We start from the raw sequence: 24,950 nt of genomic DNA, 5'->3' as shown, positions 1-24,950 counted from the left end.
CAATTTTAGAAATTCCATGAAAGAGAGTATGAAATCCATGTGGACTAATTTCTACAGTTTGGTCACATGTTCCAAGAGCATAAGGATATTCTAAGATTGATATACTCATTTTAAAAACTTTAAATTCTAGGAATTTAAAATTCACTTTCCCCCCTCTTTTGAAGGATAAGCTCAAGAAATATACCTGCAAAACCTTGAAAATAATTGATACTCGAATCCTATGACTCATCTCTGACACTGTGACTTTTCTTCCACTGGAAAGCTCTGAAATTCTCCAAAATCTATTGTTCTACTGGAGTCAGAACATTCATGTGATGGAAGAAAATTCAGCTTTCAATTAGCATCTAGTCTATCCACACAGCCAATTTTTCCATGAGTACCTACACTTCCTTGAACAATTAGTACTATTCATTTTTCTCTATTATTTTAATTACAACATGCTCAGATTTCTGGCTATATGACACAAAAGTACAATTTAAGGATACTCATATCTACCAAGTTGGCTCTCTCAAAAATTTGGATCAGAAAAAGACAACTCAATGAATATCTTTCAATAACTCCATCCCCGGACCATCTAACACCACATTCTACTCCAGCTTCTTCCAAATATGCCATAAACTATTTAAGGGCTAAGAGGATGAGAACAAAAAAGAATTTCAAACTTGATCACTTTCTCCATCCGTGCTCTTAACTTGGCTTGCAAAGTTTATTGCACAAAGTCTCTTAATATATAATACAGTGGAATCTCTGCACAAAAATAATTGTCTTTAAATTAAATAAATGATTAGTTTTTTTCTTTTCATTGCAGATACCCTACCTGTGGCAAATGAACTCAGCTTTTATTGCTTTGAAGGTGTTCGGAATTTTTTATGTCTTGAGCTTGGTGGCAGTTAACAATGTTTAAAAGTTACATGTGTGAAAAGTTGCAAGGCTTATGCTCAAGATTTAAATGTTTACTGTACACTGATGATACCTCAGTAAGGATATGTTCAAATCCTAGAGCAGCTAGATCTTTGCAAAATTAACCTGGGTCACAGTTTTCACATATATACAACAGTGATAAAAATGCTGCCTCCATCTCATGGTTATATAATTTGTGTAACCATGTGAAGAACGATTTTCTGTGCAATAAAAATTATGCTAACACCAGGTGCTATTGAATTTAAGAAACAAAGTTTAAGAGCATTTGGATTATTTCCAATTGCTTGGCAATCTCTGAATTGTTGTAATTTCTTCCCTGCCTCCTATCTCCTGGTGTGGTAATACCTCTCCAAAACCTATTCAGGCAAGAAGAGTGTGGCCTGGCACCTGTCGTGCCCTTGAGATTGGAGGTTGTTCTACTGCAGCGCCATTGCCAGACTCTGAATACTGGGCAGGGCACCAGGAGCCTTTTTGTTTGCCTTTTCAGAAAGCGAGCATTGACTTCCAGAGCCTACTTTGAATCATAATTTGGACCTGTAATGGGAAACCTCTTTAATTCCAAGATTTGTATCCGAAATGGGTCTCTGTGTCTTTTTCTCGTGTTCTCATTGCTTTGTCCAAAAAAGAAAGAATGAAACTGAATCTGGAAGGCTTCCCCTGGTGACAAAGCTTCTCCCCTTTATTTTGAAAGTGGGCACTACTGTGAAAGCAATTTTGTGCTGAATGCTGAAGATTACACTCTGTGTTTTAAATACAGAGACTTGTAGTCACGTTCTGATGACTAAATGAATGGCTTTTCTGTCTTAAAAAAAGATTTATTTGAGAGAGAGTGGGGGGGGGGAACAGAGGGAAAAATTACCCAAGCAGACTCCCGCTGTGAGGGGAGCCAAAGGTGGGGCTCGATTTCAGGACCCATGAGATCAGGACCTCAGCCAAATCCAAGAGGAGGATGCTTGACTGACTGAGCCATCCAGGTGCCTCATGACTTTTTTTCTTAAGAAAACGAGTTCTAGGGACGCCTGGGTGGCTCAGTTGGTTAAGCAGCTGCCTTCGGCTCAGGTCATGATCCCAGCGTCCTGGGATCGAGTCCCACATTGGGCTCCTTGCTCCGCAGGGAGCCTGCTTCTCCGTCTGACTCTGCCTTCCACTCTGTCTGCCTGTGCTCGCTCTCGCTCGCTCTCTCTCTCTGACAAATAAATAAATAAAATCTTAAAAAAAAAAAAAAAAGAAAAGAAAACGAGTTCTATTTTCCTCAGCAAAACTTAAACAAAAATTTATATATAGTAGAGCAAAATTTAAGGAGACTCATGCAGTAATTTCTTCATAGAGAACCAACATTTTAAACCTAATCAGTGAAGACAAGCTACTGTTCAGCATTTTCCTTTGAGCAAGATAAATGTGTTTTCACACTGTAGCAATAGTCTTTATAGAACAACTTCCACACTGTACGCTTTAATAACATTTTCAACATAGTTTTCCTAATCATCAGTGTAAATTTATGAAGTGACCATTTATCACACACTGTCAGACACCATTATGATTATTGGTAAATTACATTAAACTGCTCTTGAAACTGAGACCAGTGAGCCAATAATTTTTTTGCAGAAATATATTAGTCTGATTAAAGAGGAAGTTTTAAGATCACTTAAACCAGATTATTTATTAACATATGGCATATTCAAAATATCTCTGACACCTATTTAAATCATTTTTATCTTTCCTCAGGTAACGATTCTATGGCTAGGAAATGGCACGAGTTAAGCATAAATTAAAAGTTACTATTAGGTAATACTTACTGAGCCCTTACTATGCCAGACATAAACTCGTGCTATAGTAACAATAGTACCTGAGTCAGACACACGCAGCGCCTACAGCCAGCTCTTCACCTCACTTCTTCATCGAGAGTACTTCGGTGATGAGAGATGTTCTAATAATGTTGAATGCCAAAATAAAAAGCAGATGGGGTCTTAAATTCTGCAAATTTGAACGAACCTTCCTCCAGTCGATCTTGAGTGCCACGTTCTAAGCGATGTGGTGACTAAGTCCCATATTTTAAGGAATATGGTGACTAAGTCCCACATTTTAAGGGATATGGTGACTAAGTCCCATGTTCTAGGATATGGCATTGAGATGACTTTGATCAAGTTTTTAACTTTATATATTATCTCGTGATATTAATTTAGACTCTCTATTCTATTAATCCTATTTTCTAAATTTCTTTCCTTTAGGGATTCTCTTTATATTGTTATACTTTAAAAAATGGAATCTCCATTGTTATTAGACCATAGATTAACCAAAACCTTCTTCCATTTTCTTCATAATCCTGAGATGTTATACTTATCAAGCCAGTTCAAAACACAAGAAGCAAAATATTCTAGTACATAATGGACTGAAGTTCAAAGATAAACTAAAGGGGAGTTCTCAAGAAATGTGACATAAGGAAAAATAGAAAAGGAGTTGTGGGAAAGAGAGGTTGCCTTCTCTCTAATAAAACTGTCAAGTGTTTAAAGACACAGAGCAAGGAAGATGAGAGGTAGCTAATAGCCTCTCTATGGCCTATTAACTTCTAACAGTTCACACAACAATGGCAGCTGACGGGCTTCAGAGGAATTTCTCTGTCTGACTCCATTCTTCTGTATGAGCAGCATGTGAAAGCAAAACTAGGGAGAGGACTGAATGAAAGAGATGCTTCCGGTAAGGACCTCAATGAGGATGGAAGCAAGGACAATGGAAAAGTTATGAGACTTCAAACATGAAGCAACACTCCACAATTCTAAATGTGGTCTGATAGAGGGATAAAGACATTTGTTGAGGTGTTGGCCAGACAGTCACAGACTATTTAACAGTTCTGATTGCCTACATATTTAATGTTTGGTAAATGTATCCTAAAATATTTGTGCTAGTTCTTCTTCATCCAAGCTGTTGGTAAGAGTTTATCCCATGTTTTTGATATCGTAAATAACTGAGTATGAGCACGGCACTAGGCACTATTCAGTGTAACTAATGATGGGAGAATTTAAGAAGAGAGTATACAGGTAGAGGTTCTTAAGATGGATTTTCATTTTGCAGTAGCTCTAAGGAATTGCTGGATTTGATTCTTTCACATAGGAAAGGAAGGAATAGCAAGGACACACTGTTGCCTTAACGGAGTATTGTTCCCAGACAAGGAGTAAATGAACAAATTCATTTGTGGTAAGGAAGGAGCAGAGATGACAGTTTTTTTAGTGGGGAAGTGGAGAAATTGTTAGATTATTTAAAAATCATAACATGAATATTGCCAATCTTTGCAATACATCATATAAAAGGAATTCTGGGGCGCCTGGGTGGCTCAGTGGGTTAAGCCGCTGCCTTCAGCTCAGGTCGTGATCTCAGGATCCTGGGATCAAGTCCCGCATCGGGCTCTCTGCTCAGCAGGGAGCCTGCTTCCTTCCTCTCTCTCTCTGCCTGCCTCTCTGCCTACTTGTGATCTCTCTCTGTCAAATAAATAAATAAAATCTTTAAAAAATAAATAAATAAATAAAAATAAAAGGAATTCTGGGTCAAGAAAATGACTGTTCTTTTAGTTTATTCTCCCAATATCTTACTATCATCACTATCCACTATCTACCAAAAAAGCTTAAAGGATCATGAAGCTAAATTTTGGGATTTAAAACCAGAATGCTGCAAAAACTTTGGAGAGACCATTAAATACTCTGGAAGTAGTCTCCATTAAAGGAACTGAGCCATTATAATGCTTGGGGATAATGTTTATGCTCAGTGAAGTAAGTGGCTTCTCCAAGCCCTTTTCTGAAAATGATAGGTCCTGACATCATGTAGAGTATGTGTAATAAAAACATTGAGGGCAAAGAACCAAAACAGTTTAGACAGATAACATCTTTGAGACAATCTGATAATGCTTATGTTCAAGAATTCCAGAGGGAAGAAAGAATGGAATGGGGTCACTGGCATCTTCCTGCAGTTTCATAAATCTGTTGACAAATCCCGAATGTGGAAAACCACATGAAAAACGATGAGGTCAGAGCAGAGAAGATCACAGGATGTCATTGGTTGTTACTTCTGGTAAGAGCATCAGAAATTCCGCTCATCTGAACTCTAGACAATGTGGAAAGGATAGTTTTGTGCCTGGTGACTCTATGTAAAGACAGAGAGGGGAGGAGTCCCTAGTACATCTTTGATAAGTTGTCCTTATGTCAGTGTGCTGACAAAACTGTAGAACAGATTTCTTTTACCAGCTGCAAAGGGTGATGTCTTATGGACAATATAATAATTTAGAGTTACAACTCAGCCACCTCAGAAAATATTTGGAGTATTTGAATATGTATCTATAGATCTATATCTATATTCCAGTGGTTTCATATGTGTGTGTGTGTGTGTGTGTGTGTGTTCATAATAAATACATATGTGTGTATAATATATTGTAGCAGTTGGCTGGATGGCTCATTTTCAAGCTAATATTCAAGCTAGACTGAAGGTGAGTTGTTCCACATTTGGCACAGAATTTAGTGCTGGAGAGAACTGGATTAGAGTCTCAGCAAGAATCATGGGCATCTCACTTGGCTTCTCTAAGCTTCAGGCCTTCAGCTACCAGACGAAGATAACAAAAGGATGGATGTGGAGTATAAGAGAGAAACAGGCATCAAGAATGAGCCATCTTTTTGGCTTGAGTAATTGCAAGGATAGAGTTGCCATCAATAGAAATAAAGGTTTGCCTGGGAGGAGCAAAGGCTTTGGAGGTGGTGCTTAATATTGACCATATTAGATATAAGATGCCTTTTAGATACCTCAGTGAAGATGTTGGGTCAGAAGTTGGACATGAAAGTCTAAAAAGAGGTTTGGGAGGGAGATAAATATTTGGGAATTGATAGCATGTGTTCAAAGGTATTGCTAAGGGAGTGAGTATAGATCAAAGACATATTTTGAGGCTAAGAGGCTGGAAAGAAGTGGAGTGATACCTAAATAGACCTGAGAAAGTAATGTATGAAGACAAGGGAATTCATGTCTTGGAAGCCAAGGGAAATGAAATATTTCTAGGAAAAGAGACTAATCATTTGTACGCTGCAGTTAGGGAAAGTAACATGAAGACTGAAGAATGACAAGTAGATTCAACCACTGCATTATAGGTAATCTTGAGAAGAGCAGTTCTGGAGGACCGCTGGGGATAATAATATAACAAATGTGGCACAGACCTGTAGTTCTTCACGATTCCAGTCCCACAAGAGAGAGGTGTGCTGTACTACTAACTCCGACCAAAAAACTGTGGGCAGAAGTGATGTGTGTCATTTCCAGGCTGAGGCCGTGAAAAGCCCCAAAGGACTACTGCACAAATTTTCATGCCCTGCTTCAGTGAATGTGGAAAACTAGTGTTGAGATGACAGAGTCAAGATGGAAACTTGAGTCATTGCTTAAGGTAAGCTGCCCTGGCGACCCACCAGGCATACTGAAGGTTTTGCTGTATTAACACATTGAGATTTCTGGGCTGGTTTGTTACGGAGGCGTAGCCTAGCCTCCCTGACTACAGCACCTTGAAACTTTCACTCTTCTCTGCATTCCACAGTATTTTATTTTAAGATTTTATTTATATATTTATTTATTTATTATTTATTTGTCAGAGAGAGAGCGTGTGCACAAGTAGGCAGAGGCCGGGAGAGAGCAAGCAAGGAGCCTGATGTGGGACTCGATCCCAGGATCCTGGGATCATGACCTGAGCCCAGGGCAGAGGCTTCACCTGACTGAGCCACCCAGATGTCCCCATTCCACGGTATTTTAATCCATTTACCACAAAAGTACTTATCTCTATGTAAGCTTTGAGCATTGAATTTAAACAGTCTTTGCTGAGTTAGACAAGTGTATTCTTAAGACCCCCCTCATCCAGGGGTGCCTGGGTGGCTCAGTGGGTTAAGCCTCTGCCTTCAGCTCAGGTCATGATCCCAGGGTCCTGGGATCGAGCCCCACATCAGGCTCTCTGCTCAGCAAGGAGACTGCTTCTCCCCCTCTCTCTGCCTACTTGTGATCTCTGCCAAATAAATAAATAAATAAATAAAAAATTTTTTAAAGACCCCTCCTCCACTGCATTGTAAAAAGCATGGTATAAACTATTTGGATCTTAAAAATAACGCATCACAAACTAGTATTTAAATTCATGCATGTAAAAGAGACATTGACAATGTGCATCTACAGTAAACAAAGCAAAACAAAACAGAGACAAGAGAATTGATTAATTGTACCTACCTTTCTCCTATCAGTCATATTGAAGAGACATAAATGTCATGTGCTGATTTAAGAACAACACACACAGAAAGTACCAGAAATCAGTTTCTTACTATTAAAATATACATGTGTATGTGTGATTAAAATATCTTTGATTTGCATATTAAAAGTAACAGAACTCAGTTTTAAGAAGAAATGTGGATAAAGCAGAATCTTATCAACTAAAACCAAAAGAACCCCTCCCCACCAAAAAAAAAAGTTTGCATAACTCCAGCTGGTATCTAAAACTACTGGGCCCTCTATAAATGCAAACATATAAGTTAATTACTAATATGTCTCACTTAGCTGAAGGAGTCCGTATGTTCAGAATCCAAGCCATTCAGTTCTGCACTGCCTCAATGAAGCTGAAATGGTTGTAGTGGAAGCACACTTGGGTTTCCCAGGACAACCAAAAATATACGTGCTTGCCCATCATCTTGATACATTCCTAAAGAAATATAAAGCCTATTTAATATAGCGCTAAAGCCCAGGGACAATCTGTGGCACTTATATTCAGATGTACATAAAGCTACATTTTTCCAGTTAGCTTCTCAGGACATAAATTCCTAAAGATTTTAACTGCATACCTTTTTCAGCACAGGAAAGTTGTGCTTAACTGTTTGCATTAGAACAGTGATTTTCAGGATGGAACACACAGTGGGATAGCAGAAGGTGAGAGAAGACATGTTAAAATCATCAAGGGAGGGACACCTGGGTGGCTCAGCCAGTGAAGCATGAGACTCTTGACTTAGGCTCAGGTCACTGAGTGCAGAGCCTGCTTAAGAATCCCTCTCTCCTTCTCCCTCTGTTCCTGTATGTGCTCCTCCAACTCGTAAAACAAAAAAATCAATCACCCAAGAAAGAACTTTCAAACCAGCTCATATCCCCACCCCGCTACCCGCCAGAGTTGAGGTGCCCCTGGGACCTCGTGGGGCGTGGGGAGGAGGGGGGCAGCATGTAGGCACCTTGGTGATCCTTCTCCATCCCCTACACCATCCCCCATTTGCAACTCCTGAAATGAAGAGAAACACATTTCTTTTTGTAAGATGTTTTAAACGTAGACTCCTGAGAGAACAAATACAAACAAAATAATCAGCAGAACAGTCTCAATGTTCCTGACAGATATTGAACCGAATGTTTCCTGAGCGTTCTCCTTCACACTTGTGTTATCGAAGAGCAGAACAACTTGTTCCAACTTTCTCACTTGACTCTCACATTCTGGGTAACAGAATATCTCCCAGGACTGAATAGCACTAGAGGGATTATGCTGAAAACCTCTTGTATCAACAAGAGGCTTCCTTGAGTTTTAATGCAAAGGTAGAATAGTATTGTCTAAATGTAATGTTCTGTTTCTTCCCCAAATTTTCTTTCTTCACAAAATTTCATCTTTCCTTGAAGTAAATTAATCCATGCTTATCGCATGCTATATAGTATCAATATCTGTCAGAAATACATATCCAACTTTATTTGATTCAACTGTGTAATTTGACTCTTGGGCTTCAAACCATATTAATTCAACTCCAAAAACATCTTAAATTATACCTATCCTCTATTTCTACAACTGGAGCAGTAAATCCAATTCATAACCTCTCATGAGAGCACCATTTTCAGACTACCTAATCATCCACTTACACTTTTAAGATTTATTGCTCTCCAAACCAAATCTCATTGGGTCATATTGGATTAAAACCTATTGTTCCTTCTGTACAACCTTAAAGACAAAACCTAAACTTCTTTTGCTTTGCAGAAGACCTTTCACAAGCTTTAATCTCAATTCACACAACTCCCCACTGTCTATAGTATACTCTGGTCCCATTGAACCCATTAGAGTTTTGAAAATTATTCCTGAATTTATCAGGAGTTTTCTGTGACTCATATATGCCATCCATTATTCTTAGAATGCCTTTCCCCAAAAATCTTTGTGGAAAAAAAATAAATAAAAATAAAATTTCCTATTGGTTCTTCAAGAAACAGCTCAAATTATGCATCTTCTGTAAGTGTTTGAGTATCTGTTACTGTGTGGTTAGTTGCTCTAAAACAGAAAATTTTAAAACAACCAACATTTATCAGCTCACAGTTTCTGAGGTCAGGAATTTAGATGGAACTTAACTGATGGTTCCAACAGAGAAGTCTCATACAGTTAAGATGTTAGCTGGGGCCGTGGTGATCTGAAGTCTTGACTGGGCTGGAGAATCCACTCCCAAGATGGCTGACTCACATGGCTGTTGGCTCAAGTTCCTTACTGACTATTGTCAGAATGCCTCAGTTCCTCATAATGCAGATCTCTCCATAGGCTGTGAAGTGTCCTAATGCTATGGCAGCTAATCTAGAGCGAGAAACTTGAGAGACAGGGAGAGCAAGGAGACTACAGGGTCTTTTCTGAGAGACGCTGTCTATTCTGGCACATTCTATTCATAGAAAGTATTTCACCAAGTTTTGACAACCCTTCAGAAAAGCCTCCATGTTTTGCATGGAGGACTGTGAAAGAATTTAGACATATTTTTAAACCATCATAAAAGGTTTCCAGGATTTCCTCAGGAAGTCAGTTCTTCTTTTTTTCTGTATTCCCGGCGTTTATCATACCAGTATTGCAAAGCTTAATATATTATATAATGAATGAATTTTAAAGGACACTTTAGGCTTTAACATGTAAACAGTAAATTTCTACTTTGATACTTCCATATGTTTGAGTCACAAAACCCCTAAAATATGTTTTTCCACTAACCTAAATTAGTGTTTCACACCTTTTTATTTCCTTTAAATCTAAGATACCCCTGCCCACTCCTCTCATTATCACAAGATAACCTAACTCATACTTCATTGAGCAAATAGAAGGACTGAGATGGAGATTTCCTCATCTTTCTACCCTCAGAAATACACTCCTACCTGTCAAGTCTACCTTGGTGCCTCCTCGTCCAGTACATGAGATATTCCTGCTCCTATGTGCCTCTCCACCTCTGCTTTGGATCACATCCCCTATCTTCTTTCCAAAGACTTGAGGCATACAATAATCTCTTCCCCCTCAAATGATAATTATAGATAACAGATGAATGGTGGGTGGGTGGGTGGATGGATGGATGAATTGGAAGGATGGATAAGAAGAGAGAGGAAGGGAGAGAGAATTGCATTCCCATGCTCACACCTGCTTGCAGCTTCAAACTTCACCCACCATTTTTATTTTTTATTTTATTTTTTATTTTATTTTGCTTCTTCTCCCAGTAATACATCTCTGGATTAATGCCTAAAGTCATTCTCTTCATTTCCTCACTTCCTAGCTTCTCATCAATCTGATCTAAACTGGGCTTTGTCACCACAATTCTACAGGAACTATGCTAAGCAAGGTCACCAAAACCCTATCACATCCAAACCGATGTCACTTCTTTTCCATTATCATAAGAACTCAGCTATTTTACTACCCGCTTCTTGAAACATTTTCTCCTCTGTGGCATGGCACTGTCCGGTGTTCCTCCTGGCTAAGTGGCTTTTCATTCTCGGCTCATTCACATCTTCAGATATCACCTTATACGCTTCTTACTCACAAATCTGTATTTCCATCTCTGACCTCTCCCCTCAGTTCTCTGTCTAAAATGCATTTGTTTCCATCTTAACGTGTCCAAAACTGAACTCCTGATTTTCTCCCATACAGGTTTTTCTACCATGTTCCCCTTATTAGGAAATGGTACCACAGCCTACCCAGTTGCTGAAGTCAGAAACCTATTAGCTACTTTTTTTTTCCTTTTTTTTTCCTCACATCCCAAATTAAAGCTATCAGAAGTCTTTAACTTTAAAAATATATCTTAGCTCTAACCATTTCTTTCCATTCTTTATCACAGTGGTCCAAGCCATCCTCGTCTTTCACTCATACTACTAAAATCTCCCCCTGCTTGCCTACCCATCATTCTTACAGCAAAAATTCTGTATTTCATAAAAAAGCAAGAATGGATTTTTAAAAATGCAGGCCAGATCATGGTGAAAACACTGCAATGAATTTTCTTTACACCTAAAATAAAATAAGTAACCTTCAGCGTGACCTTGAAGCCCCTGTAACATCTCATTTCTACCTACGTGATCTCATCCCATGCATCACTCCCCCATTGCTCAATACATTTCAACAATATTGACCTTTTTCTTTCCTGGTTGTGATCAAGACCTTTCTCAGAATGCGTTCAGATTCCAGTTTCCCTGGCTGTTGTTTGTTTCTGTTGTCCTGATATCCTGTCCACTTCCGTATTTGCCCCCAGACTTATTACTTTGCTTTAAAACCAAGGCTTATTAACAGTTACATTAAAATAAGCCAGGATGGGCTTGGCAGAGCTTTACTTTGTACTTCCCTCGTCTTATTGAATAGTATGTGAGACACGCATGCAGTGAACTAAACTCTTACCCTAACAAACTACTTCAGTTTGAAAAGGGATGACTGGAGAGCATGTTTTATTTTTCAGATCCTTTGCAAAGGAAAAGTAAAAAACAAGCTGAGTTTTTCCTTTAAAAAAAAAAAAAAAGCCTAGGGAGAGCCAACTTTTCCAGGTCTTGGTTGATAGTAGGAGATGTACTTCTGCCTCTAACATAGGAACACCAGAGAAAGGCAAGCAAATCCCACCCCAAAAGGCTACCTCCAGTGTCATAGCCAGCAGGCCAAGAACTTGAGAAATATCCTGTGGGCTCCTGATCTGGGTATTGGAGTCTCACAGCAGTGGTTATAAGGAAAGATTGTCTTCCTTTTTGTGGGAAACTCGAAAGAGAGCACAGATGCTGAGCACAGATTATGGCTGATGACCTTAAACCCTGATTCGGCCCCTGAGGAGCAGCTATGTGGGTTGGCAGCAATGTCAGTGGAAAGGATCTGCTCTGTCTGCCCAGACTGCCAAGGTTTCAGAAGGGACACCCAGAGCAACAACATCCACAACAGTGCTCAGAAGGAGGCCATTCACCATACACCCAATGTTTTAGGAGATAGAAACTTGGGGCAACCTCATTAGACAGACTATGGAACCCTAGGGCCCATGAGGATATCTGGAGATGAAAAAGAAAAAAATGGGCTGCCACAGATTGCAAAATGGAGATTTAGAGTCATGTTCATTTCATAATAAATAATATGAGCATTTTTTGAACTCTTCTCTGGGTCATTTCACTTTATGGTCTCCAAAACACGTAATAAATCTGAACACACACTACTTACAAGAGAACTGCTACAAAGCTCTTGATGCCTAACAGTAGTATGCCTACTGTTTGACGGGCAAACAGTAGCCAGTATCACCGGCTAGTAGAACCAGGAATACCCAGACTATGTAAACTGCCTCCAAGTTTCCGAGAAGTTACAGGTTCTTGTTTACATCTTCAGAATATACATTCTACTTGGGTTCTAACTTGAATACAAATGAGTTTAAATGGTAGTAAAAGCCAAAATGAGAGTAAGCTCAGAAGTAAGTACCCCACCAATAAATGCTGCAGGAATTCAATCAAAGGGAGTCATTTGGAGTTGGATAATACTCTTTATATAAAAAGTATTGAGTTCATGAGTACTGTGGTCTACACAAATTTCAATCAGCAAAGTAAATAATGTTAACTACACCTCAGTAAAGTTGTAAATACCAAGAATAAGTTTAATGCTTAAATCTGTTTTCTTTTCCCTTAAAAATAAATAATTTACTTTTAGACATTCAATTAAAGTACATATTGAGAAAGAGTAAGAACCTAGGAAAAATAAGATGGCCACCCTTCAAGGTCACAATGTCACAGTACCTCAGTAAATTGCTCTGACACTCAACCGCATGGGACCTGGAAACCATCTCATCAGTATCCCAGAAGGATAAACCTCAGAGATACTGATTAATGCAAACCAAGCCTACAAGTGACTAATGTCAATGGACAACTTTACATAGAGGAACATAATTGTCAGTTGTTCTAAACAGTACACTTCCTTTGGACACATGCTTCACAGAAACAAAATTTTCAGACTAGCTTGGTGAGGATAGGCTCAGAATGGGGGCCAGGACAGTTAATTACGATGTGAATGTTCAATAACCTTAGATCTAATGGCCTTATGGGTCCATCTCCTTAATAAGGAAAGAATCACCAAATGGCTTCATAATTCATGTTGAACACCTAGAACATAGTCTGGCTTGCTGTAGGTATTTCATAGTATTTGTTGAAAGAATGAGTGAAAGTGCTCAGATAATCATTGCCGAAGTTTGTCTTGATATGTTTCTACAATTTTTTTTTCTCCAGAAATGTTCTAAATTGCATTATTCTAATCAATGCGTTTTTTGAATGATATTTGAACACATTGAACCTTTGATAGTCAAGATTCACCCGCTGGAAAGCCAGTTGTCCGAGTTTCTCAACAGCAGCTCTGCTGAGACCTTTAAAACCAGGTCATCGTTTGTGGTTGAAGCTCTCATTGTGTGTGTGCCCTGCAGCGTGTTCAGCAGCAGCGCTGGCCTCTCTCCCCACTACCGCCAGCAGAGCACACACACAAGTAGTCTGCACGTAGTGTAAGTAGTGTGTAAGTAGCGTGTGTCCTGTGTTTCCTGTTAATATTTGCCTTTGCAATGCATGATAATATTGTGTTTCATGGTTTTGACGTAGTTCACTGCAATAAGACGAAATGAAAAGAGGTTTGGTTGGGGAGAGGATGTGGTAGGGTACGAGCGAGGGTTTGGGAAGGAAGGACAGCTAAGAACAGTTAAGAACAGTTAAGCCAATCAAAACCGTGCTCAGGCGTTGCCAAATATCCCCCAGGCACAAAATTTACCTCCGAGGAGAACCAGTTCTTTAAAGTGATATAGTTGCTCTTATCTGTTAAGTCCGCATTTCAGAATTTATCAAAAACAATGTGCATTCTTGGCATCTTCCAGGGTCTCTCCTAAGAACCCCCCATTCCCTCAAGTATTGCCAACCCCATTAGATCGTAACAGAGAAACAATATTAGTAATTTCAAGGAGAAGGAAAAGAAAATAATTTGGGAGGAAATCAAGCCCCTACTTCCCGTTGGGTGGCATGGAATTTTTTACTGCATGTGCTGTTCTTGATGAAATGGGAACTTCAGTCCCAAGGAAACTCAGGAACTGATAGTCTACTCTCCTTGCCTGCTGATAAGGTCTCAGAAAGTCAGAGATATTTTTCTGTTTTAAAGTGGGACATGATATTTCAACACCTTTTTACTATGCCTTAGATTAGATACAACTACCTGAAGAGATTTTTTTTTTTCTTTCATCCCGAATCTTTTGTTCTTTTGTCCAGTCAGGAAAATCAGAAAAGTTTAATGTGCCAGGAGTCACGAAAATGCCATTCTGATAAGCACTCAAAGCAAGGACATGTGTCTAAAAAAAGCTCTAGTTTATTTCAAGAACTTACTAAAAGAGGTTTATAAGCTAATTTTTAGTCAATAAATTTAGTTTAAATGTGAACTGGGTAATGGGATAACATCAGTCCAAACTTCAGGACTTTTCCACTTCAGATACTTGCCTACGACAGAACCAAAGGTTACTTACAGTCATTGCCAGTAACAAACCTTGCTGCAGAAACCACTCTTTGTAAATACTTAAATGTAAAGAGTAACAAAGAGCTAAGTCAGAAATGTAAGGACTCACAAAAATTTTGATCATTGTTCCTTCCTACACAAAAAAAAAAAAAAAAAATCCCTGAACCTAAACTAAGATTACGAGTAAAATATATCACTGATTTTGAACATAAGAAGCAAAGAGCTATCAATTGCCAAAGATGAAATCTCCTGGCTGGTGTTATCCTCTTTTGTTTTTGTTTGTTTGTTTTAAAGTAAACGTTTAGGATTATGTATTATTTTTCCCAAAGAGAAAAGTGTAAAAACTGCACTGACCTATGTGATTTATCATAGCTAAGAAACCAATTTTCAGAAAGAAAAAAGATTACAGTAAGACAGATTGCTGCAAAAGATGTGAAAATCAGAAAAAAAAATTAAAAGCTTCCCTGGGTAAAAAGGGTAATTAGTCTAGGTAATTCCACTTTTGTTAATGATTCTAGTAATTGCATAATTATGTACACACGACTATTCTATTTAATGTGCCCCCTGATTTTCCCAGTGTATCTACATTGTTTGATTTTCTGTAATTTCTTCGTTTATAAAATAAAGATGATACTGATCTTCCTCATATGGAGATTCAGGGAGTGATAAGATGAATTTAAAGCATCTATTCCGAAAATGTATTATGCAATATAATTGAAAATCCACTTTCTTAAATACTGTAGTAAGCATGTGGTTGGTATTTAGTGGTTGTTAGATACCCTTCCTCCTTCTTTCCTTCATCCCTTCCTTAGTCTCACTTCTTGCTTTGGGGAGTAGGAAGAGCATGGAGCCAAGAGTCGGGAAAATTATTCTAGTATTAAACTGTCACTAACTACTTGACATCGGACTAATTTCAGCACCCTCGCCTTTAAAAGAGAGCAATGCCATTTCCTTTTCCTACTTCATAGAGTTTTACGACCATGAAATGAGATAATGCACGTGAAAAACACTCTACAATTATAATATCCTATGTAACACTAAGATGCTATTAGCAGGACTTTAAAGTGAAAATTAAAGAGACTATTTGGGCCTATTAAGGATTCATCACAGGGTGCAACATGGGGGCTTAAGTGGGTAGGAGAAGAATCAATGAAACAAGATGGGATTGGGAGGGGGGTGCCTGAGTGGCTCAGTGGGTTAAGCCTCTGCCTTCGGCTCAGGTCATGATCCCAGGGTCCTGGGATCGAGTCCCGCATCGGGCTTCCTTCTCTCTCTCTCTCTCCTCTCTCTCTCTCTGCCTACTTGTGATCTCTCTCTGTCAAATAAATAAATAAAATCTTTAAAATAAATAAATAAATAAATAAATAAATAAATAAAAGATGGGATTGGGAGGGAGACAAACCATAAGTGACTCTTAATCTCACAAAACAAACTGAGGGTTGCTGGGGGGAGGGGGTTTGGGAGAAGAGGGTGGGATTATGGACATTGGGGAGGGTATGTGCTTTGGTGAGTGCTGTGAAGTGTGTAAACCTGGCGATTCACAGACCTGTACCCCTGGGGATAAAAATATATGTTTATAAAAAAAAAAAAAAAATTAAAAAAAAAAAAAAGAATTCATCACAGGGGTACCTGGGTGGCTCAGTTGGTTGAAGGTCCTTGATTTCAGCTCCCATAACCATCTCAGGATTGTGGGACTAAGCCCTGATCCGCGCTCTGTGCTCAGCAGGGAATCAACTTGTGTTTTTCTCCCCATCTCTGCCCCTTCCTCTGCTGGTGAGTGCTCTCTCTCTCTCTCTCTAATAATAAATAAATAAATCTTTTTAAAAAATTCATCACAGCCTCTATCATTTATAAATCTTACATGACTTTCAGTTTTTAAGGACTCTAAGTAGCTATTTATGTTTTCCTAACCCCATGTGCATATATCGGTCAAAAATCACTAGCATTATGTTCTGGGAGCCTAATTCCTATTCCACAAAAGCCTGGGGGATCTGAAAAGGATAAAAATCTGGCCTATGTTAGTGCCTACACTCAATTATGTAATAGTGCACATACCAAAGATTTTCAAAAATGCATCTCAGAAGAGCTGAATAGCAAACACCAGTTCTCAAGTAGCAAAATTAATATCGACCTAGTCAATCTCTCTTCTCTGTTAACTGGACCCTGCTCTCAGACCGTGCTTTTTCAGTGCCTTTCCAAATGACATCCACTTCATAAAATTCTGCCTCTTCTGCAAATGTGGCGGGTAAGCTTTGCATTAGACTTGCACCCTATGTTAGGGGACAGTTGATTACCAGGACTGATGTTAAACAGGGAGGGGGGGTGTGAGTAGAAAATATATCCATTCTCAATTCATTAATGGAAGTTTCCCTATTCTGATGCCTTGGCTAATGAATGATCAGGTAAGGAGGACTTCCTATTCCTATCTCAAAAGCTTGCTATGAGGACAAAAATATGAAATTCTTCTTGGTACACAGTAAGCCCCAGTAAATGCTGCTTATTGCTATTTTTAAAGATAGAAGGCAGTAAACAGAAGCCATTAGGCAGAAACAAGGAGAGACAGAAGTGCACGATGGTGGGATAGGAAGAATTGGCTAGAGGGAAGCAAAGAAAAAGGTGCTGAGTCACAAGCAGGACAGGCGCGGAGAATGACTCGGGCCCCCTCGCTGGTCGTGAGCACTGCAGCCTTGCCGGGTTTCCTGGCTCTCCTTTCAAGGACATCCTGACAAACACTGCTATCACCTGAGGTAACTGAAGGCTGTCTCAACCCTGAAATAACAAAACAATCTATTTGTTAAATTGTAATCAACAGAACTTGCTCTGAGAAGACACTGACAAAAGAAACACTCCCTTCACCTAATGAAAGGGCTCTTTTCTCTTCTGATTTAACTGAGTCTGAATTGTTCTGTTCTGAGATTCAGTAGATCTCAAAGGATACTTTCTCCAACCTTCACGTAAAAAAAAAAAAAAAAAAAAAAAAATCCTTAGTAATACATTAAGTATATTTAACACTCCATAATTTGTGAAGCATTTTATGTCACACTCTTAAGAGGAGAGTATAACAAATCCTGGGAACGTAATCTCTGAATTTTCATTTTTAATAAGATTCCTAGATGACTAGCCAGTTTCATAATTTTTCACCTACTAAATGAAAACCAAATTTCAGTTCTACCTTCCAAAGAGTATTTGCATGTCATCTGAACTGAAGTTGTGGTTGTTTAAAAACTCTTCAATCACGCATAGTCTTTTTGTTTATTACATAAATTACTAGTACCATCCATGGGCTTCTCATTAATTAACTAATTCATTATTCTATTCAACAATTATATCGAGCATGCAATTAACATGTGTCCAACAATATATCATATATCGGAGGCGAGGTTTCCCCAGCTCACCTTTCAAGGTCAATCTTTTAGAGATCAGAATTACATAGCTGAGGGTATCTATGATGAGACCTGTCCAACACAACCCAAACTGACCTTCCTATGGAAACATCAGTCCTATAATAGAAAGACTTGGAATTCTAAGTAGACAGACTTGGATTTCAGGCCCCAGGTCTGCCGGTCTTGGTTGCTGTTGATTTGGAGCAATTCTTTCACATCTCCAAACATCTATACAAGGGGAATCATGGCACCTATCTCTTAGGGGTGTAAGGATAGAAGATCATGCTACCATATGTTGAGTACCTGGTCAGTGTTTGGCATGTATAACTGATGTTCAATAAACAAGACATATTATATTATTATTAAAGGAGGACCAGACTTTTATTTTTAAAGAAGAGTCTTGGAAATCTCAATATTATCAGTATTTCCATTTTCCAAATTAAAAAAACAAAAAATGTCAGGGCATCTGAGTGGCTCAATCAGTTGAGTGTCTGCCTTTGGCTGAGGTCATGATCCCAGGGTCCTGGGATCAAGTCCTGCATCGGTCTCCCTGCTCAGCGGGGAGCCTGCTTCTCCCTCTGCCTGTCGCTCCCCCTGCCTGTGCTCGCTCTTTCTATCTCTTGGGCAAATAAACAAATATAATCTTTTAAAAAAAAAAAAATGCTTAGAGAAGTTAAATCATTCATCCATGTAACAACCTTGTTTAGCTTTTCCTGGGTGCTAGACCAGGGCTAGTGTCTGCAGATACAAGGATAAAGAAGATAGTGACTCTGAACTCAAGCGCTCACTATCTCACAGAGGCTGCTAGACACCCGAAAAGAAGGAAGCACAGAGTTGTGGGAGCACATGAGCCAGCACCGTCAGAATGCAAGCTAGAGTGGGCGTCAAGGAGGCTCCCCAGAGGGGATGTCCTAGCTGAGTCATGAAGGAAGTGACCCACAAAAGTGGTTAATCATTGGCAGCCTGGCCTCAAAACCAAATCCTTGTCCTCAAGACCAGTGAACTTGTCACTTATACCACAGCTTCTTTGATTAGATACAATTAAACAGCATTTCTTTAGCACTGGCTTTATGGAAAAGCCTGTACTAGGTGGCAACAAAGGTGAGTGATTCTAGTTCTTATCTCATGATGGCGAGTGGACATAGGTCGGACATACAGATAACCACCTCAAAACAAAAGTCACAAGAGTTTAATATCCAAAATCAAGTGCTGGACATTTTACTTCAGCTTTCAGCTAGTTCGGAGGCTTTCAAGGTGGAGGCTAGTGATTCCTCACACTCCATGTGGTGATAGGCCGGTAACACTGCCACAAATGAGAATTCCACAACTGTGAATAAAAACCACCCGGTAGCAAAGCCAAGTAGATATTATTCACTACTTTGTCTATAAGTTGTAATACAGTTTCTTTAATTTCTGCTTAACCCAAATTAAAAGGAGCATCTTTTCCGACTGATAGGTGCCAAGAATTCTCTATTTCACTGTACATAGTATTTCTGCTCACTATAAATTTACAGGTAGACTCTATTTAAAAATATTTTATTTTATTTAAGGCAACTACATCTTTGTAGTTGAAATTTTCCTTCAGTTTTCTTTTGAGTGTTTTCTACATCAGGTTGAGGGATCCAAATTATGCTTGCCTCGAGAAATCATTGAGAAAACTTCCCATCACTGTGCTTCGGAGCAGTATAAGATTATCTGGTCCTAATAGTTTTATTCAGTTTATCTACTAATAGTGGCGCTCTCTGCTTCAGGCTCCTTAATACAGCATTCCACATAACCATTAAGTGACAAACATAGATCAGTTCATTTCCTTTCCTTTTTTTAAAAAAATACTTTATTTATTTATTTGACAGAGAGAGAGTGAGGGAGAACAAGTTGGGGCGGGGGGCAGCAGAGGGAGCAGGAGAAGAAGGCTCCCCACTGTGCGTGAAGCCCGATGCAGGGAGCCAGATCCCAGAACCCCAGAATCATGACCTGAGCCGAAGGCAGATGCCCAACCAGCTGAACCACTCAGGTGCCCTGGTTAATTTATTTTCAATCTTTCTTCTATACAGTTGGTCCTTAAACAATATGAGTTTGAACTGCACAGGCCCACTTATACATGGATTGTTTTTCAATATATACAATACAGTACTGTAAAAGTATTTTCTCTTCTTATGATTTTCTTAACATTTTCTTTTCTATAGCTTACTCCATGGTAAGAATGCAGTATACATACAAAATACAAGTTAATCAACTGTTTATGAGTGGTAAGTCTTCTACTCAACAGTAGACTATTATAAGTTTTGGGGGACTCAAAAGTTATATGTAGATTTTCAACTGTACCAGGTCAGAGCCCTAACTCCACATTGTTCAAAGGTCAACTGTATTAATTTTCCTCCTAACTTGGATCTCTGTTAAGTAATTTTTAAAAAGATTTTATTTATTTATTTGACAGAGAGACAAGAGATCGCACGTAGGCAGAGAGGCAGGCAGAGGGAGATGGGGAAGCAGGCTCCCCGCTGAGCAGAGAGCCCGAGGCAGGGCTCCATCCCAGGACCCTGAGACCATGGCCGGAGCCCAAGGCAGAGGCTTAACCCACTGAGCCACCCAGGTGCCCCTCAGTTAAGTAATTTTACAAAAAAGTATTCTATTTACAACAGAGAAAAGGCAGATTTTTTAAAAACTGCAAACCGATTATCTTATAAATAGCAAACAGAAGAAATACCAACAGAAAGAATAGAAAATTAATTTACAAATATGTAAAACTCAGTGTAATATGGAAATTATTTTATAAGGTTACAATCAGAATTTAATTACAAGTATCAAGAACATACGAATTTCCGACAGAAGTCACACACTAGAAAAGTAATCATTCATTCATTCATTTATTCATTCATTCATTTATTCATCCATGCGTCCATCCATCCATTTCCTCAACAAATATTTACTGAGTCTACCCTATGTTCCAAGATACAATAATTTAAAGAAGAAGGAGGAGGAGGAGAAGGTCAAGAACAGGAACTGGAAATGGAACCAGAACAAGAAGAAAAAGAACAAAAACAAGAAGGAGAACAAGAAGTCGTCTAGTGGAAAATACCGACAAGAAACGAGACAACTATGATAAACTGGGGTAAGGAAACTAATAGGTGCTGTGGGAGTACTTGGGAGGAACACCTCCCCCAGGCTTGTTAGTGGGGGGAAGGAAAAGCATATAGCTGGTCCCCAGGAGCTAAAGTTCATTTCAGTGGTACCTGTAGAAATATGAGTAATATTAGGGCACCTGGGGGGCTCAGTGGGTTAAAGCCTCTGCCTTCGGCTCAGGTCATGATCTCAGGGTCCTGGGATCGAGTCCCGCATCGGGCTCTCTGCTCAGCAGGGAGCCTGCTTCCCTTCCTCTCTCTCTGCCTGCCTCTCTGCCTACTTGTGATCTCTCTCTGTCAAATAAATAAAATTTAAAAAAAAAGAAATATGAATAATATAGAGAACAGTCAGATGAAGAGTGGGAAGAATGATAAAAAGATTCAACTAGAGGGGAACAGCATGAGCAAATGGACAGAAGAAAGAAAAAGCATGGCAGATAGAAGGAACTTTAAAAAAAAAAAAACACAGCAGAATAACAGCACAAAGAAAGACAATGGTAACAAAGGCTGGAAGGGCAATCAGGGGTCAAGAAAAAGTATCTTATAAGTCCATTTAAGTTATCTGGAACTTATCTTAAGGGTAACAGAAAGCCATTACTGGTTTTAATAACGGTCAGACAAGTGTTTTAGTAAAATCATGCTGACTGAAAAGCAGATAAGTTTTTGAAAAGGATCCATTTACAAGATGGGAATCAATTAGAAGGCTTGCTTAGATCCCTAAGAGAGATAGATATTAAGGAAAGCAGAAGTGGGAGTGAAAACAATTTTATATTTTATAGGACATTTAAGTTGTAAAATTAATGGGCAGATAGACTCAATCCAAGATTGAGAGAGGGTGGGACTCAGTGACGACCACTCCCTCCACCCCACCCCTCGGTTCAGTCTTAAACACCTGAGGGGATGATGGAGCCATTCCCTGAGATAGAAAACAGAGGCAAAGGGGAGCGCTGGGTGCTCTACTTAATTAATGAATCATTGAACACTACATTAAGAACTAATTATGTACTATACAGTGGCTAACTGAACATAATAAAAAATAATAATAGAAGTAAAATTTTAAAAACTTCAAGGCAGGGGCACCTGGGTGGCTCAGTGGGTTAAAGCCTCTGCCTTCGGCTCAGGTCATGATCCCAGGGTCCTGGGATCAAGCCCTGAGTCGGGCTCTCTGCTCAGCCGGAAGTCTGCTTCCTCCTCTCTCTCTCTGCCTGCCTCTCGGCCTACTTGTGATCTCTGTCTGTCAAATAAATAAATAAAACCTTAAGGGAAAAAATAAAAAACTTCAAGGCAAAAAGTAAAGAAAGAAAAATGAAAAAGAAAAAAGAAAACAAAGGCGAGGAAATGGGTTCAGGTGCAAAGATGGGAAACACTATTTTGAACAAATTTATTTGAGTCACCTAAGTGAATCAAGCTAATGAACAATTAACTATAAGGCTCTGAGATGAGGAGAGAGAACAGCACACAGGTCACATTTGAACATATGGGAATGGGTACCCCCAGTGAATGTGCAGAGCAAAGAGAAACTAATTGAGGAACTTCAAGATTTAAGGGACAAATGAGTAGATGCTTCAAAGGAGCAAGAAAAACAACTTCTTCCCACACAGAAAGTAAATCTGATATCCCCCAAAAAGATTCCTGGCTTAGATCTGGGAGACCTACAGGTAATGTTCTCCTGACCACATTAAACTCACATCCTTGTGGAACTTTCTCACTTTTCATAGCTTTCATTACCCATCCCCTGCCCCTCCCCCAACAGACACATGCTCACAAACACACTTTCTCCTTTCCTGAAGTTCTTAAGCACTTTTGTGTCAAATCAAAAAGCAGGTCTGTTTATATGTTATATAAACATATGTTTATATGTTAAGCAGGTCTGTTTATATGTTACACGAGAGAAAGAAACCTTGAGTACTTCATGTGTAAAGCCAAAGGGGATACTCCACCCTGGTAACAATTTCCCAAAACAGAGACAACTTCCTCCAGTTGCTCCTTAAATTTCATTACAGTCGTCCACAACCCCAGTGAATCATGGTGTACCCCCAACAGACAGGCTAGCCAGGGTCTCCAAAAGGTGGAAAAGAGAAGATAAAAAACCAAAATGTCAACTTGACTGAAATTCTGGAGCTCTTAGTTTCTGCTAGGTATCTCAGGACAAGAATCAAAGGCTCATCACCTTTTGGCAAGGTAATAGGAGGAGTGACTCACTGCACCAATCCTTGTACCCTGACATTGATGTCAATTTATTCTTTTAAGGAAACTGTGATTGGTTACCAAGAGAAAGTACTCTCAGGAAAAAAATTATCTCCATCCTGCGAAAGATTAAAGTTTTTATACCCAGCTTGAGCCCCACCAGGTTCAGGATATGAATTGTATTCACAGATTTACTGCTCTTCAGAGAAGGAAATGAAAGCCTATAAATATGAGCAGACTCTCCTGGAATATTGCAGTAATACAGCATTTGGTTCTGCTGAATCAGCACCTTGGACGTTCAAGCTATTGTTATTCCATTGGACAGCAAGCGCTGTGAAGTGTCAGTAGAACACAGTAAGTTGGTAATACTCTTCTAGCCATCTAGGAACGATGTTCACTGTGGTAGGAGTTCGTCTCTATCAACACACGTTCACCAAGGCAGTGGCTGGTGAACCAAGCCATAGAAACAGAAGAAATGGGTAAACTATATTGATGTCCACTCTACATCCCAATTCTAGAAAATCTAGAGTGTCCTTCAGGCTCATGACTTCATGAAGAGAAAAGACCATGAAATGAGATGCTGACATTTCATAGTCACAGTGAATTTTTAAAAGCGCAAATTGGATAACTGCCTTTTAATGGCTGTCTTGTGCTCTGCTGTTACCATTATGGGGGAAGACTGGGCTTTACCGCAAGTTTATAAGGTAAGGATGAGAGGTATGAGGTGCACAACCGAACACTGAGCTCTACCAGCCTATATCAGCTGACCCCCAGCTGACCTCAGGACACATGAGGGAGCCTAGCCAAGATCCACAGAGCCATGCAGCCTAGCCCAACCCAGATTTGCTAATCTCTAGGCTACTCCAAGATACATGACTAAGCCTAGCCAAGTCAATGGAGATGTCCAGCCCAGACAAAATCACTGGACACCCACCCAATCTGCAGTCTTACTGTAAATAAGATTGAGCTGTTCAATGAACCAGACAAGATCTGGATCCCCCATGCCCTGTGCGTGTGCCCCATGAGGAGCTGCATCCAGTTTCTACTACCTCCACAGATGATTATCCTGAACAGAAGCACCCTGGAGGGTCTCTGCATCATCAGATGTTTTTCCACGTGCAAGAACAGTCTGGGGAAAAAAAAAAAAAAAGTTTTATTCACTTATAGTTGGATTTTACATTCTTAAAATACAAAAACTTAAATTCCACTCTTTCTTCCTAATTTGTTAAAGGTAATATTGGCAAAGTAAGTTGACGTCTTTGTAGTGGCCTCCATAATCTCTCCCCACCCCTTCCCATAAACATTCAAAGCCAGCAAGATGTGGAGGGGCATTAGAGTAGGAAGCTTCCTGTGGCCTGTATGAGTAAACAAGGCTTCTAGCAGCCCCAGAATGAAAAGTTTAGTCAAGAGAAGAAGAAACATTAGCCAATAATTTACTGTATTCGTCCCTGCTCCTTCACCTCCACTGAGGTCTGCCTAGTTATCAGACACAGAGTGGTTCAAGGCAGAAGGGTCACTGACGTTCTCTACAGCTTATGTGGCCATCAGAGTTTCGCCAACCTAAAGTGGCTCAGAATCCCCTAGATCTTGAAGAGTCTGCTCATTGTT

General features: G+C 39.4%; 1 long non-coding RNA gene across 1 annotated transcript in view; it reads right to left on the bottom strand.

The window, feature by feature from the left end:
- The window catches only part of LOC309850273, a 171,255-nt gene extending 146,792 nt beyond the window's left edge, over nt 1–24,463 (bottom strand). Inside the window, exon 1 of the long non-coding RNA XR_014304161.1 lies at nt 24,392–24,463. This is a non-coding gene — a long non-coding RNA (uncharacterized lncRNA). The remainder of the gene's footprint in view (nt 1–24,391) is intronic.
- Nucleotides 24,464–24,950: the final 487 nt, after the last annotated feature.

This window comes from Mustela nivalis (genome assembly GCF_964662115.1).
Source record: "Mustela nivalis genome assembly, chromosome: 16".
NCBI classification, from domain to species: Eukaryota; Metazoa; Chordata; class Mammalia; order Carnivora; family Mustelidae; genus Mustela; species Mustela nivalis.
This window is presented reverse-complemented; position numbering and strand designations above follow the sequence as displayed.